Source organism: Phasianus colchicus, chromosome 3 (assembly GCF_987193195.1).
Source record: "Phasianus colchicus chromosome 3, bPhaCol1.hap1.1, whole genome shotgun sequence".
NCBI classification, from domain to species: Eukaryota; Metazoa; Chordata; class Aves; order Galliformes; family Phasianidae; genus Phasianus; species Phasianus colchicus.
Genome location: NC_143438.1, coordinates 39,200,917 through 39,212,951, shown reverse-complemented (window position 1 = coordinate 39,212,951; position 12,035 = coordinate 39,200,917). Strand labels below are relative to the sequence as shown.

At 37.7% G+C, this 12,035-nt stretch overlaps 1 long non-coding RNA gene across 1 annotated transcript; it reads right to left on the bottom strand.

The window, feature by feature from the left end:
• Positions 1-873: 873 nt before the first annotated feature.
• Positions 874-10,292, bottom strand: LOC149918526 (uncharacterized). Its single transcript, XR_016465546.1, has 3 exons — positions 10,054-10,292; positions 4,263-4,334; positions 874-1,088 (listed from the first exon to the last, which is right to left on the bottom strand). It is a non-coding gene; the product is annotated as an uncharacterized LOC149918526 (long non-coding RNA).
• Positions 10,293-12,035: the final 1,743 nt, after the last annotated feature.

Below are 12,035 nucleotides of genomic sequence, written 5' to 3'. Positions count from 1 at the left end.
GGATCTTATAAAAAAGATGAAGACTGACTTTTCATGTGGTCTGATAGTGATAAGGTAAGAGGGAACAGTTTAAAATTAATAGAGGGGAGATGTAATTTTGATTTTAGGAAGAAATCCTTTGCTCAAAGGGTGGTGAGATACTGGGACATGTTACCCAGAAGAACTGTGGATGCCCCATCGCTGGAGGCATTCAAGGCCAGAAAGGATGTGGCCCTGGGAAGTCTGATCTAGTGAGTATGAACTCTGACCATGGCAAGGGTTTTGAACTAGATGGTCTTCAAGGTAACTTCAAATCAAAGCCATTCTGTCATTCTACAATTCACCCACAATGGCAACATTTTCCATTTCTTCCTCCTCTTTGTGTTTGTGTGTAAGCATGAGTAAGATTTAAGGTTCATGAAAGGAAATTCTCTATACCAAGAATTACCTCCCTTTCAAAATCAGCTAAGTATAGTAAACAGGCTACATAGTTCTCATGGTTTTATGATTTTTGGTTACCAGAATTCCACCTCATGTAATGCACTAAGAGTTAAAGAGTTAAAGCTCCAGTTCCGTGGATCGTGGATAGTTCCAGGTACCTGGTTTTCGGAAGATAAGAAGAACTACATACTACATGCCCCAGAGAACTTTGCATTATTCTGTTTCTGTTTTCCATTCACAGGGAAAAATAAAACTGATCACGTATCAGGAGAAGTCTCCTCTTTTCCCTTTCACTGATCCTGGCAGCATGTGAGCTCCATAGACCATTTTGCCTTCAGCATTAGAATAAGGTCTTCAGTTTTTGGACACACACTCTCATTTTATTTGATTTATTATATTCAATTCCAATTATATTGTATTATATTGTATTATAATGTATTATAGTGTTTTATCTTGCATTTTGATATTTTATTAAGTAAATTAGCTTGTTTCTTCTCAGATATTTGCTGCTGTTTTGTTTTTAGGCCCATGTCCGTACCATTTCCCCTTTTCCCTTTCGGGTGTAGGTCTGTGCTGCACTAGTCATGGAACTGGGCTGAATCAGCCCACAAACCGTTGACAATAGTGAAATACTTTATTTTTACAGTACTGTTTGGTGATGAACAATCCTGCAAAGAGAAAATATAGCAACAAAAAAAAAAATTAATGACAGCATGATGTCTTTACAAATAATAAATACATAATTACATATTATTCAAACAAATCCTACCATTTAAACAGGCAGGGATAGGTCAATCATCAAACTTCATATATCATCAAACTTAATATAATATATGCCATTATGATTTCTTGAAAGGCAGACTAGGTTATGAAGCACAGGAAAGTTCAGTAAAAAACTTGGTATTCAGATAAATACTAAAATTGCATCTTTTCAGCAACAAGACCAGCATTCATTTCACAGCAATTTAATCCTCAGAAATTGCAAGGATGAATACACTTTACCTTAGAAATAATCACCAACCTTTACTTATGTTTCAGACTTGGAGATTTTAAAAAGAATCATAAATATTTCATGCAAGTATTGTTCTATGGTACCCATCTGGAAGAAGAGCATTTTCTCTTCAGTTGATTAAAACTTTATTGACCTTACTGTCTGTCAGGTTCTGCTAAGGGGATTTTTACCAAGCAAATTTTTAATATTGTGCTTGCCAAAATGCATCAACAGATTCTGTAAAGGGTAATCGTAAAACCACGGGGAACATTTAATATTACAGCTAAGACCATGGCATTTACATTTTAACTTTTGCTTACTTTCAGATTTTCTGCAGTTACAATGGGAAAATGAAAGGCAGACAACAAGCACCCTTGCAAAAAAACAGTGAAATGTCATGCGGTTGATAATTAAGGGATGTCAAGGCCTGACTGACAGTATATCCAAGGTGAATTCCATTATTAATAACTAATATTTTGTTTCAAAAATTCTCCAAGTAAAAAAAAAATAAAATCTCCTTCTCTTTTATATTTCATTTTATTTGTTTGTTTTATTCTTTCTCTGACAGACAAATAATTATTTTTTGACAGAGTAATCTGAAAATGGGTTTTGGACAACCTGAGCCCTGAGGTCAGTGAGAACTTCTGAGAAGGAGTGTAAGGACCTTGCTTTGGCAGGAAGCATAAAGATTTGACTACCAGGTTGCTCTGCAGGCAAAAGAGCTTCTTCTCCCTGTACATTCTGAAACCCCTCTAAAGAGAGTGCAGTAAAGTCACTTCTAAGTAGAAGCAGGGTAGAGTGCAGCAGAGTACAGAAGATGCTACTTTAGAGTAAAAAGTGCTCCCATTGATATATAAACAAGACTGTATATGGTTGTATTTTGTTGTTGTTGTTTTTTGTAGATTGATGGCTTCCAGTAAATTTTAGTTAAACTGCAAGGGAAAAGAAGTCTTTGCTGAGCTGTCCTTCCTGGTTAACTTGAAAAGGACTTTTATTCCCTACCACTATCAACAGTACCAACTTCTAGCATTTCTTTTCTTCAAAGGCTCATTTATCTTTATTTACACCACTCTCAGATACTTTTCTACTAAGTGCTACACAAATACAATGCCTTAACAACTTCCAGACACAAGATAAGAATAATCTACCACAGAGGGAGAGAGAAGAACAGGAAATGCAGTATTACCCAACATGATAGGTAATCCTCATGTTTCCATGCAGTCCCACCAATTATTACAATATTGTGAAAACCACCCAGAAGTAGTTCAAATTTAACTCAAGATTATATATTCATTTAACTTTTTGGATAGTTACTTCAATGTACTGATAACAGCACACAACCTAAGTATTTTAAACATTGTTTGGGCAAACATTCATACCCACCCTTGTAGTCACAGCAGCAACTGCATTTTACACATGGAAGTTACATTTCTGAACTTACAGAAAGAAATAAAAAGTTAACACCTAGTCCACTTCACATGTCATTCAAGGAAAAAGAGCAGAACTTTGTTTTTTTCAGTCTGTACCATCCATTTTTATTTGCTTACAGCTGTTACAGTGACAGTCAGAATAAGGTTCACCCCTTTTCCCAAACTTCTCTGCGAGAGAGACTTGGCGAGTGGGGACCTATAGTGAACTACGTGGAAAGAGCAGAATGAAATAGATGGGAAATTTTTAATTAGTTTAGTATAATTATTTTTTTCTTCATAGTGACATATATGATGCCATGCCTTGGATTTTTCGTGAAAATAGAAGTGATAGCACAGTGATGTTTTAGATGTTGCAGAGCAGTGCTTATGCAGAGCCAAGGACTTTTTGACTTCCTGGGCTGCCCTGCCAGTGAAGAGCTGTGCATGCACAAGGAGCCGGGAGATGACAAAGACAGGGCAGTTGTCTTAAACTGGCCAAAAGAATATTCCATACCAAATGGTGTCGTGCTCATCAGTAAACACTGGAGTAAAGAAAGAAGTAGAGGAAACCATTCAGAATGTGGTGGTTTTTTTCCCAATAAACCTCTATATGTGATGATTCCTGCTTTCTTGGGAGTGGCTGAGCATCTTCCTGTCTTTGGGAAGAAGGGAATTCATAATTTGCTTTGCTTTGCTCATGACCACAGCTTTAGATTTACCTAGTAAATTATCTCAAGCCATGAATTCATATATTTTCCTTCCCAGTTCTCTACCCCATATCCAAACTGAGGACAGCGAACAAGTAGCTCTGAGGTGCTGAGCTGCCTGACAGGATTAAAGCTCAGTGTATAGTAACACCACCTGTCCTGTAGAAGGCCAAAAATATATCACCTAAGGTTTCTCTTAAAAAATCACTTGCAGTGATTTGTTACCACATCTGTTCAGAAAAATAGGTCACAGATATGTAAATAAGAAATTAAAGCAATAAAACAGTCAACGCTGCATCCATAATTTCTGACCCAAATAAGATGACCTCTAGAGCTGATAAATCTGCTAGTAGATGACAGAGATCAGCAGTGAGGGAAAAAAAAAGAAAAAAATAATAAATTTAGGAACAACCTGAAAATGAAATCAAGGTGACAAGTAAATGTAACAAAAAATATTTACGTATAGACATGATACAATAGTTAGCATAAATGACCTATGTTTTTTTTGTACAGTAGCAATTACTACTTCTGCTCTTTCACTATATTTACACCACTGTTCTCTTGTTTTAATATCACTCTGCAACTTCAATGACACAGTAAGCACTGGCACACCTGCAGCATGCATAGATATAACCCAAACTGAAATCATGGGTTCTAATTACAGAGTAGTTTACTATGGGAGATTAGATTTGAGCACAAATATTCGCTACTTACATCAAAATTAAAGTGATTTACCTGGACCCTGTGCTGATTCCTCCATATTCAACTTCAGAACCTTTCTCAAATTCCTCAATGAGATGGTGGTACCTGCAAGACAAAGTTCTGAATTAGATGCTTTTTACTGTTTTGTTTAAAGCGTGGAAGCTTCAATTATTCTTTATAAATTCCCTGACCATAAGCTGAGCTTAAGCAATGGCTTAACTTTCATGGACTTCAAACTAATAGATATGTGACTATTTGTGTCATGATATAACATTATTTCTACAATGCACTTTATCAACATTCCTTGGAGTACATTTAATCTAATTCAAACACATAAACCATTAATTTTGCATTAGAACTTTATTCCAGCTATACTGAAGTTTAATTTCAGCTGTTTGCTTTTTATTAACACAGCTACCTGAGAAACACAGTATTGGAAAGAGGACTTGCATTTGCTAGGTATTAGCAAATCTGAAGAGCTTGCACTTAAAGTGCAAACAAAACAGAAATAAAAGGTAGCAGTGACACAGTACTGGCATCATGACAGGTAGTCTCAAACAAAACAGCAGCCTAAACCAACACTGCTTAGCTCATTTTTAAGATTTAAAAAAAAAACCATTTTATTTAAAGGTTGCTACTGGAATCACAATAGTAGTAATAGTTTTATGGACTTCCTGCCATACATCAAAAGGGTAAGCTTGAAATACAGAATTTTGATATCTCAGACATAACTTCAATTCTCAGAATTATCCAGGTTGGAAGGACCTCAGAAAGTCTTCAGACCAACTGGCTGCTAAAGTGCACAGTCAGCTCTGAATTCACACCAGGCTGTTATGGTCTTATTTGGTTAGCTGTCAAATAAGATACAGACATGCACTGTACTTACAACCTCTCTGAACAGTCTGTTCCAATGCTTGACTGATCCTGATTTTCCCATTCATATTTTGTTAGAAAATCTCTTGTTTTAATTATTGACTATTGCCTCTCTTCCTCCTGCAGCACACCTCTGTAAAGATTCAAGTTCTGCATTCTCAGTAATCTCCTCTTACATACTGGGAGGCTGCCATCAGGTGTTCCCAAAGCCACAAGCCCAAGATCCTCCAATCTACTCAGAAAGCAGGTGCTTCAGCTCTGGAACCCTTCACTGAAGCTGTTCCTTGCTACTGATCACTTATTTTTCTGGGAGATCCAAAACTAAATTCTAAATGAGTTATAATGAATGCAAAATAAAAAAAAAAAAAAAAAAAAAAAAAACAAAAAACTTTATTTGATATATTAACCATGCTCTTGTTCCCATGGCCCAGAGTGCTGTGGGTCACCTCTGCTGCCCGGGCATATGCTGACTCACATTCAACATGCTGCTCTCCAGGACCCCTGTCAGAGCTGTTCCCCAACCTGTCAGCTCCCTTTATATAACTGAAAGGGATTACTCCTTCCCAGTTGCAGAACTTTGTATTTCTTCTTGTTGGTTTCATTAAGTTCCCAACGATTCATTACTGTAGCCAATCTAGAGTCCTCTGAATGGATGCTCTGCCCTTGAGCATTATCTGTTGCATTTCCCAGTTTGCTGTCACTCAACAAACAAAACAGATGTGTTTTCTGTCTCCTCCACACCACTAAAAAAGATATTAAACTGGGTAGGCCCCAAGACAGAAATTATACACGACAGAACGAAACACAGCAGTTATGAGCAACCTGATTTAACTTTGACATTAGCCTTGCAATGAGAAGGAAATTGGATCAGGTCTCCAGAAATTCTCCTAACCTTAATGATTCTATGATTCTAAAGCAGAACAAAAGGAGTAAATAAAAAGAGACCAGTGAGGGGGGGGGGAGAGGGGGGGGAGGGGAAGGGACAAGGGGAAACAAAGTAAGAAAAAATAACTTTTTAAATTTGTTCTTTCTCTAGTAACATTATGAATGACACACACAAGATGAGCAGAGAGATAAAGTTGGTCTGTATGATAATGCTGAAATATCAACAAGTAAAATAATCAAATCTCTCCCCCAAGAAAAGGCATAATCAAGAAATATATTAAATTTGAAGATATGTAGCATTATGTAGTTGATAAATAAGTACTTCTAATTGGAAAAGTTCTGACATATATATATGTGTGTGTGTTATTTATTACAGAATCCACTTTCTTATAAGACGTGAAACAGCAATACACTGTCAATCATTAGAGTGATTTTAATTTAATGTCCCTGACAAAAGCTTTTCTTAAAATACAGAAAAAAGGATCAATATAGGTTGCTTCCTTCTACTATTCAGTTGATGCCTCAGCAAGCGTTATCTCTCCATATAATTTCACATTTCATTCACTCCCAGTGTGTATTTCTGATATATATCTGGTTTGTTCTGGGTTCAGATTACAAAAATAATGCAGAAAAATAATATGACGAAAAACACAACACAATTAACAGAAATCTTCAGTGTAAGAAGAGTGTATACATTAGTACATAGTCTGCTCCAAAAATAATGCTTTCTATTTATTTCTACAGAAATCACAACAGATACAAAGAGCACAATAATACTGTTTAATAGAGCAAATTATCAGCTACAGAACACTATTTTTCAACACAGTCACCACCATTAGCTGATTCATGCAGATAATTGAGACACTCTTTATTTTGTGGTGTGACAGCTGTGCATGGCCATCTGGAACGTAGCTAATCTTTCATATCACTGTAACCACTGCTGAAATGCACCACCCATCACTGTGCTTACATCCACTGTTTGGTCTCCATAAATGTTCAGCAAGTTTCAATGAATGTCAGTGGGTGATATTTTGTCCACATGGAGGAATTCAGTGATACCCCCTTCCTTCATACACACTCCCATATCAGATTCTACTTTGTTAGACTGTTCCTTTGCTTTCATCTGTCACGTGGCAACAAAATGTAATAGAATACTGATGGGAAGGTTCAATCTCTACTGCCATATCACCAACACCTACTTGTAGGTTCATGGGCCAATGTAAAAAATAGGAGTCCTTACTTTTGGAGCTGCCTTCACAATCTGAAATTGTAAGAACATGTTCAACTCATTTATCTTTCTTATTCCATGGCTTGCAAGGGAATTTTATTAAAATGCTAATAAACATAGGAGAAAAATATAACATTAAATTATGATGTACTTTTAATTTCCTTTTTTTAATATGAAAAAAAAGTATGAAGAATGGAAAATTGTACAATATATGAAACCATGATGAAAGCTGTGAGTTTCTCATCTCATTTCTAACTCATCTGGACTAATTTCATACAAGATGGACCTCCATCTACTGGAACAGTTTACACCTGTCATGAATCTGCTGAAGCTACATTGCCTATGAACCTGTGCAAAGGCCATGGAGATATGACTGGTACCAGACAAAAAAAGGAAACATCAAGTTGTGGACAAACTAATAATATGATAAAGATAATAATATGATAAAGAAAAAAGTAAATTGTAAAATCTCCTAGAGAAAACATTTTATCTTACTATTTTTAGCAAACTGTAAATAAAATGTTGGCAGAATAATGAAGGGAAACCTCACCAGTATTAAAAACTACTTTTTTCCCCACCTTTTCAAGTGTAACCACACTGAAAATACATATATTTTTCTAAAGTTATAATATGTGTATATATGTTTATATACACACAAATCGTTAATAATATTCCTTCCATCTTATCTGCTACAGATGAAAACTTCTTTTACTTCTCAGTTTCAATTTAACAAGGGAAAACAAACAAATAATTACTTCTGGTTCAAAGATGAGCAATAGCTTTTAAGGATTACATTGCAATTATAGATTTATATTCTTTATTATTACAATTTATGCTAATAATTATTTATATTTTTGATTATTACTATTTATGCTAATCATGTTGTTTAAGAGTTGGGAAAGGGACAGTGCAACTGATGTAAGAGACATTGATATACCCCACCTGCCTAGTTTCTTATGTTCGAAAATTTTCTATTTATCAGAATTACATTGTCATCTACTCCTAAACAGAAAATTCACTGTTCTTCTCAGTCCTAGCACATGACAAAATACCCATGTAAAGCCTCAGCTTCAAAGAATAAATGAACAGAGCAGCACAGCAGAATCACATCCAGTCATGGTTTTCTGAATCTAGGAAGCTCTGAATATCTCTGGTTAGACCCTTGCCACTTGCATATAATTTTTATAGCACTACTCCGTAAATACAGTGTTCACTGGTACGTATTCAGTGCTATAATAAAATGTATTATGGTCTTTCCTCATACTAGGAATTTCTGTTTTACATTTGCTGTTTATACAACTAATACTAAATACTCCTACTTGTTCATATGCCATTTCATTTTTTTCAGAGAAATTGAGAGAGACAGACTAGAGTAATGATTAACAGCTAAAGTTTTAAATATAAAAGTGCAGCTATGATTTTCATAGCAAATTCACAATCCACTGTTATCTGAGAACATCATAAAAGTATTTTATCCTTCTTGAGTTCAGTGGTTAGTTTCTGTTAAAAGGCTGGATTCAGGTTGAATTCTACTCTGAAAACTGATTTAACCAACAGCTGCACTACCTTGTGTTGTGGGATATGGATTTGGGTGATTAAGTCTTAACATGAGTAAAGCTGTATTGGGTCAGACAAAGGCCCACCTATTGACATGTCCTGTCTCAGAGAAAATACATCTCAGGGAAAAAATAAGAAAAAAGAAAGGAGCAGACATTCTGTGATACTTTACTCTTACATTTCCTCTGATTTAACAATGATGTGAAACTTCAGGACTTCAGGTTTTATCTTCTGTTTGTCAGCATTTAATGAATATTTCTTACATAGATCTCAGTGATATACTTTTTTAAGTCATCTAAACTTTCATCATCCAGATTACCCACAATTTAATTACACCTCATGTAGAAAAAATATAGACATACTTCTTATTCTTTGACTTCTGTCTCCTTGAAATTTTATTCACCGCTGCTTTGTTTCTGTATCATAAGAAACAATTAAGTCACTCTCTTATTCATCCTTTGCCTTGACAGTTATTATCTATTTCTTATTCAGTTCAAAACATCTAAAAGTATTTCACTTTTTCTTATGTGGAAACTATTTCATACTATTTATCACACTTGTTGACCTTTTCTGTACTTTTTCCATTTCTAATAGTTTATTATTATAATCAGAATTGCAAGTGGTATTTAAAATGTGGGGAAAACATGAATTTATACAGAGACATGATGATATTTTCTGATCTGCTCTCAATTCTTTTCCTGATTCTCAAGACTCTATTTACTTTTCTGACCATCACTAAACATTGTGCTGATGTTTTCAAGAAGCAAGCATATAATGATTCCAAGATCTCTTTCCTGAATAGTAATAACTAATTTAAAGACCTTCACTGTATATATAGAGATGGATTGTTTTTCCCAACCAGCATTACTTTGCATTTATGAAAAGTGAATCTCACTTGTCTTTTCATCACCAGTCAGTTTCACAAAACGCACCTTGTGCTCTTCATTCAGATTTCTCACTTAATATTCTGAATAAATTTAGCACTATCAGCAAACCTTGTCACTTCACTCCCCATTTTCAGATCTATTGCAAACTGTATGCGCCAGCACAAACTTGCATAGAAATCTACCATTCATTTTCAACTACTGTGAAAATGATTTGAAAATATCTTCCGGACCTCTCCAGTCATCCCACCCCAATTTCAATTGTAGGATCCACAAGTGAATAAGCTAGTTTTCTTCTTTTGAAAAGAGGATGAAACTGGGCTTGGAAAGAGGAAAATGCTACTTGGATTCAAACTACGTGGACTCAAATCGCATCTGTTTTCAGCCAAGCGCTCACCTCAGCAGTACAGAAGATGTTGGTTCTCATGTTCTCAAGAAGGAAGATCCAGGTAATTACAGGTCAGTCAGCCTCACCTCTGTCCCTGGAAAGGTGATGGAACAGATTGTGCTGGATGCCATCTCCAGACAACTGGAAGAAAAGGAGGTTATCAGGAGTAGTCAGCACGGGTTCACCAGGGGGAGGTCATGCTTGACCAGCCTGGTAGCCTTCTATGATGTCACTGGCTGGGTGGATGGGGGGAGAGCAGTGGATGTAAGTCTACCTTGATTTCAGCAAGGCATTTGACACTGTCTCCCACGACATCCTTATAACGAAGCTGAGGAAGTGCGGGATAGATGAGTGGACAGTGAGGTGGGTTGAGAACTGGCTGACTGGCAGAGCACAGAGGGTTATCATTGGTGGTGCAGAGTCTGGTTGGAGACCTGTAACCAGCGGTGTTCCCCAGGGGTCGGTGCAGGGTCCAGTCTTGTTCAACATCTTCATCAATGACCTTGATGAGGGGAGAGTGGCCACCCTCAGCAAGTTTGCTGATGATACGAAGTTGGGAGGATTGGCTGACACACCCGAAGGCTGTGCTGCCGTTCAGCGAGACCTGGACAGGCTGGAGAGCTGGGCAGTAAGAAACCAGATGAGGTTTAACAAAAGCAAGTGTAGAGTCTTGCACCTAGGGAGGAATAATCGCATGCACCGGTACAGGTTGGGGGATGACCTGCTGGAGAAGAGCTCTGCAGAGAGGGACCTGGGTGTCCCGGTGGACGACAGGTTGGCCATGAGCCAGCAGTGTGCCCTTGTGGCCAAAAAGGCCAATGGCATTCTGGGGTGCATTAAAAAGAGCGTGGCCAGCAGGTCGAGGGAGGTGATCCTCCCCCTCTACTCTGCCCTGGTAAGGCCTCATCTGGAGTACTGTGTCCAATTCTGGGCTCCCCAGTACAAAAAAGACAGGGATCTCTCAGAAAGAGTCCAGCGGAGAGCCACAAAGATGGTGAAGAGCCTGGAGCATCTCCCTTATGAAGAAAGGCTAAGTGATCTGGGTCTGTTTAGCCTTGAGAAGAGAAGACTGAGAGGGGACCTGATCCAGGTCTATAAGTATCTAAGGTGTGGGGGGCAAAGTGGCGAGGCCAGACTCTTTTCAGCAGTGTGCGGAGACAGGACAAGGGGAAATGGCCAGAAGCTGGAGCATAGGAAGTTCCACACAAATGTGCGCAAGAACTTCTTTACAGTGAGGGTGACGGAGCACTGGAACAGGCTGCCCAGGGAGGTTGTGGAGTCTCCTTCTCTGGAGATATTCAAGACCCGCCTGGACGCCTACCTGTGCGACCTGGTGTAGGGAGCCTGCTTTGGCAGGGGGCTTGGACTCGATGATCTCTGGAGGTCCCTTCCAACCCCTACGATTCTGTGATTCTGTGATGTTCCCTTAGTTACTGTCCACTGGAAAAAGCCTGTCATTTGGGCAGTCTGCACAAGAGATGCAGCCAGCACATCGCTCAAGTCAGAAGGAAAAAAAAAAAAAGAAAAGATACTTAGTGTCATAGTAGATGATGTATCTAGTTTCCCCATATAAGTACCCCAAAGATCAAACTGATCTTACACCAATAGTTCAAGAACATGAATCATCAGCATGGTGCTGCCAAATACCAGCATAAGACTGAAGAGAATTTGATTTAAGCTAATACCTGCATACAGAGAAGTGTACAATGTAAACCACTATGTTGATGTTGCTTGCCTGTATTAATCTCCGCCATACATTAGTCTGAAAATTTGTAACAAGCATCTTTTTTTTTTCCAAAGCCTTCAGAATCTTAGCCTGTACCATCACCTGAAGTTTAAGGAAACCAAGAACTAAGGTTCACTGGAGGAGAAACAAGGCTACTGTCCAAGGGGCTCAACTTCAGATGTATAATTTCCATCTGTTCTGCCACTACCTTGAGAAGACATCAGATATATTATCATGTGGAACTAGGACAGGAGAGGAAGTTCAG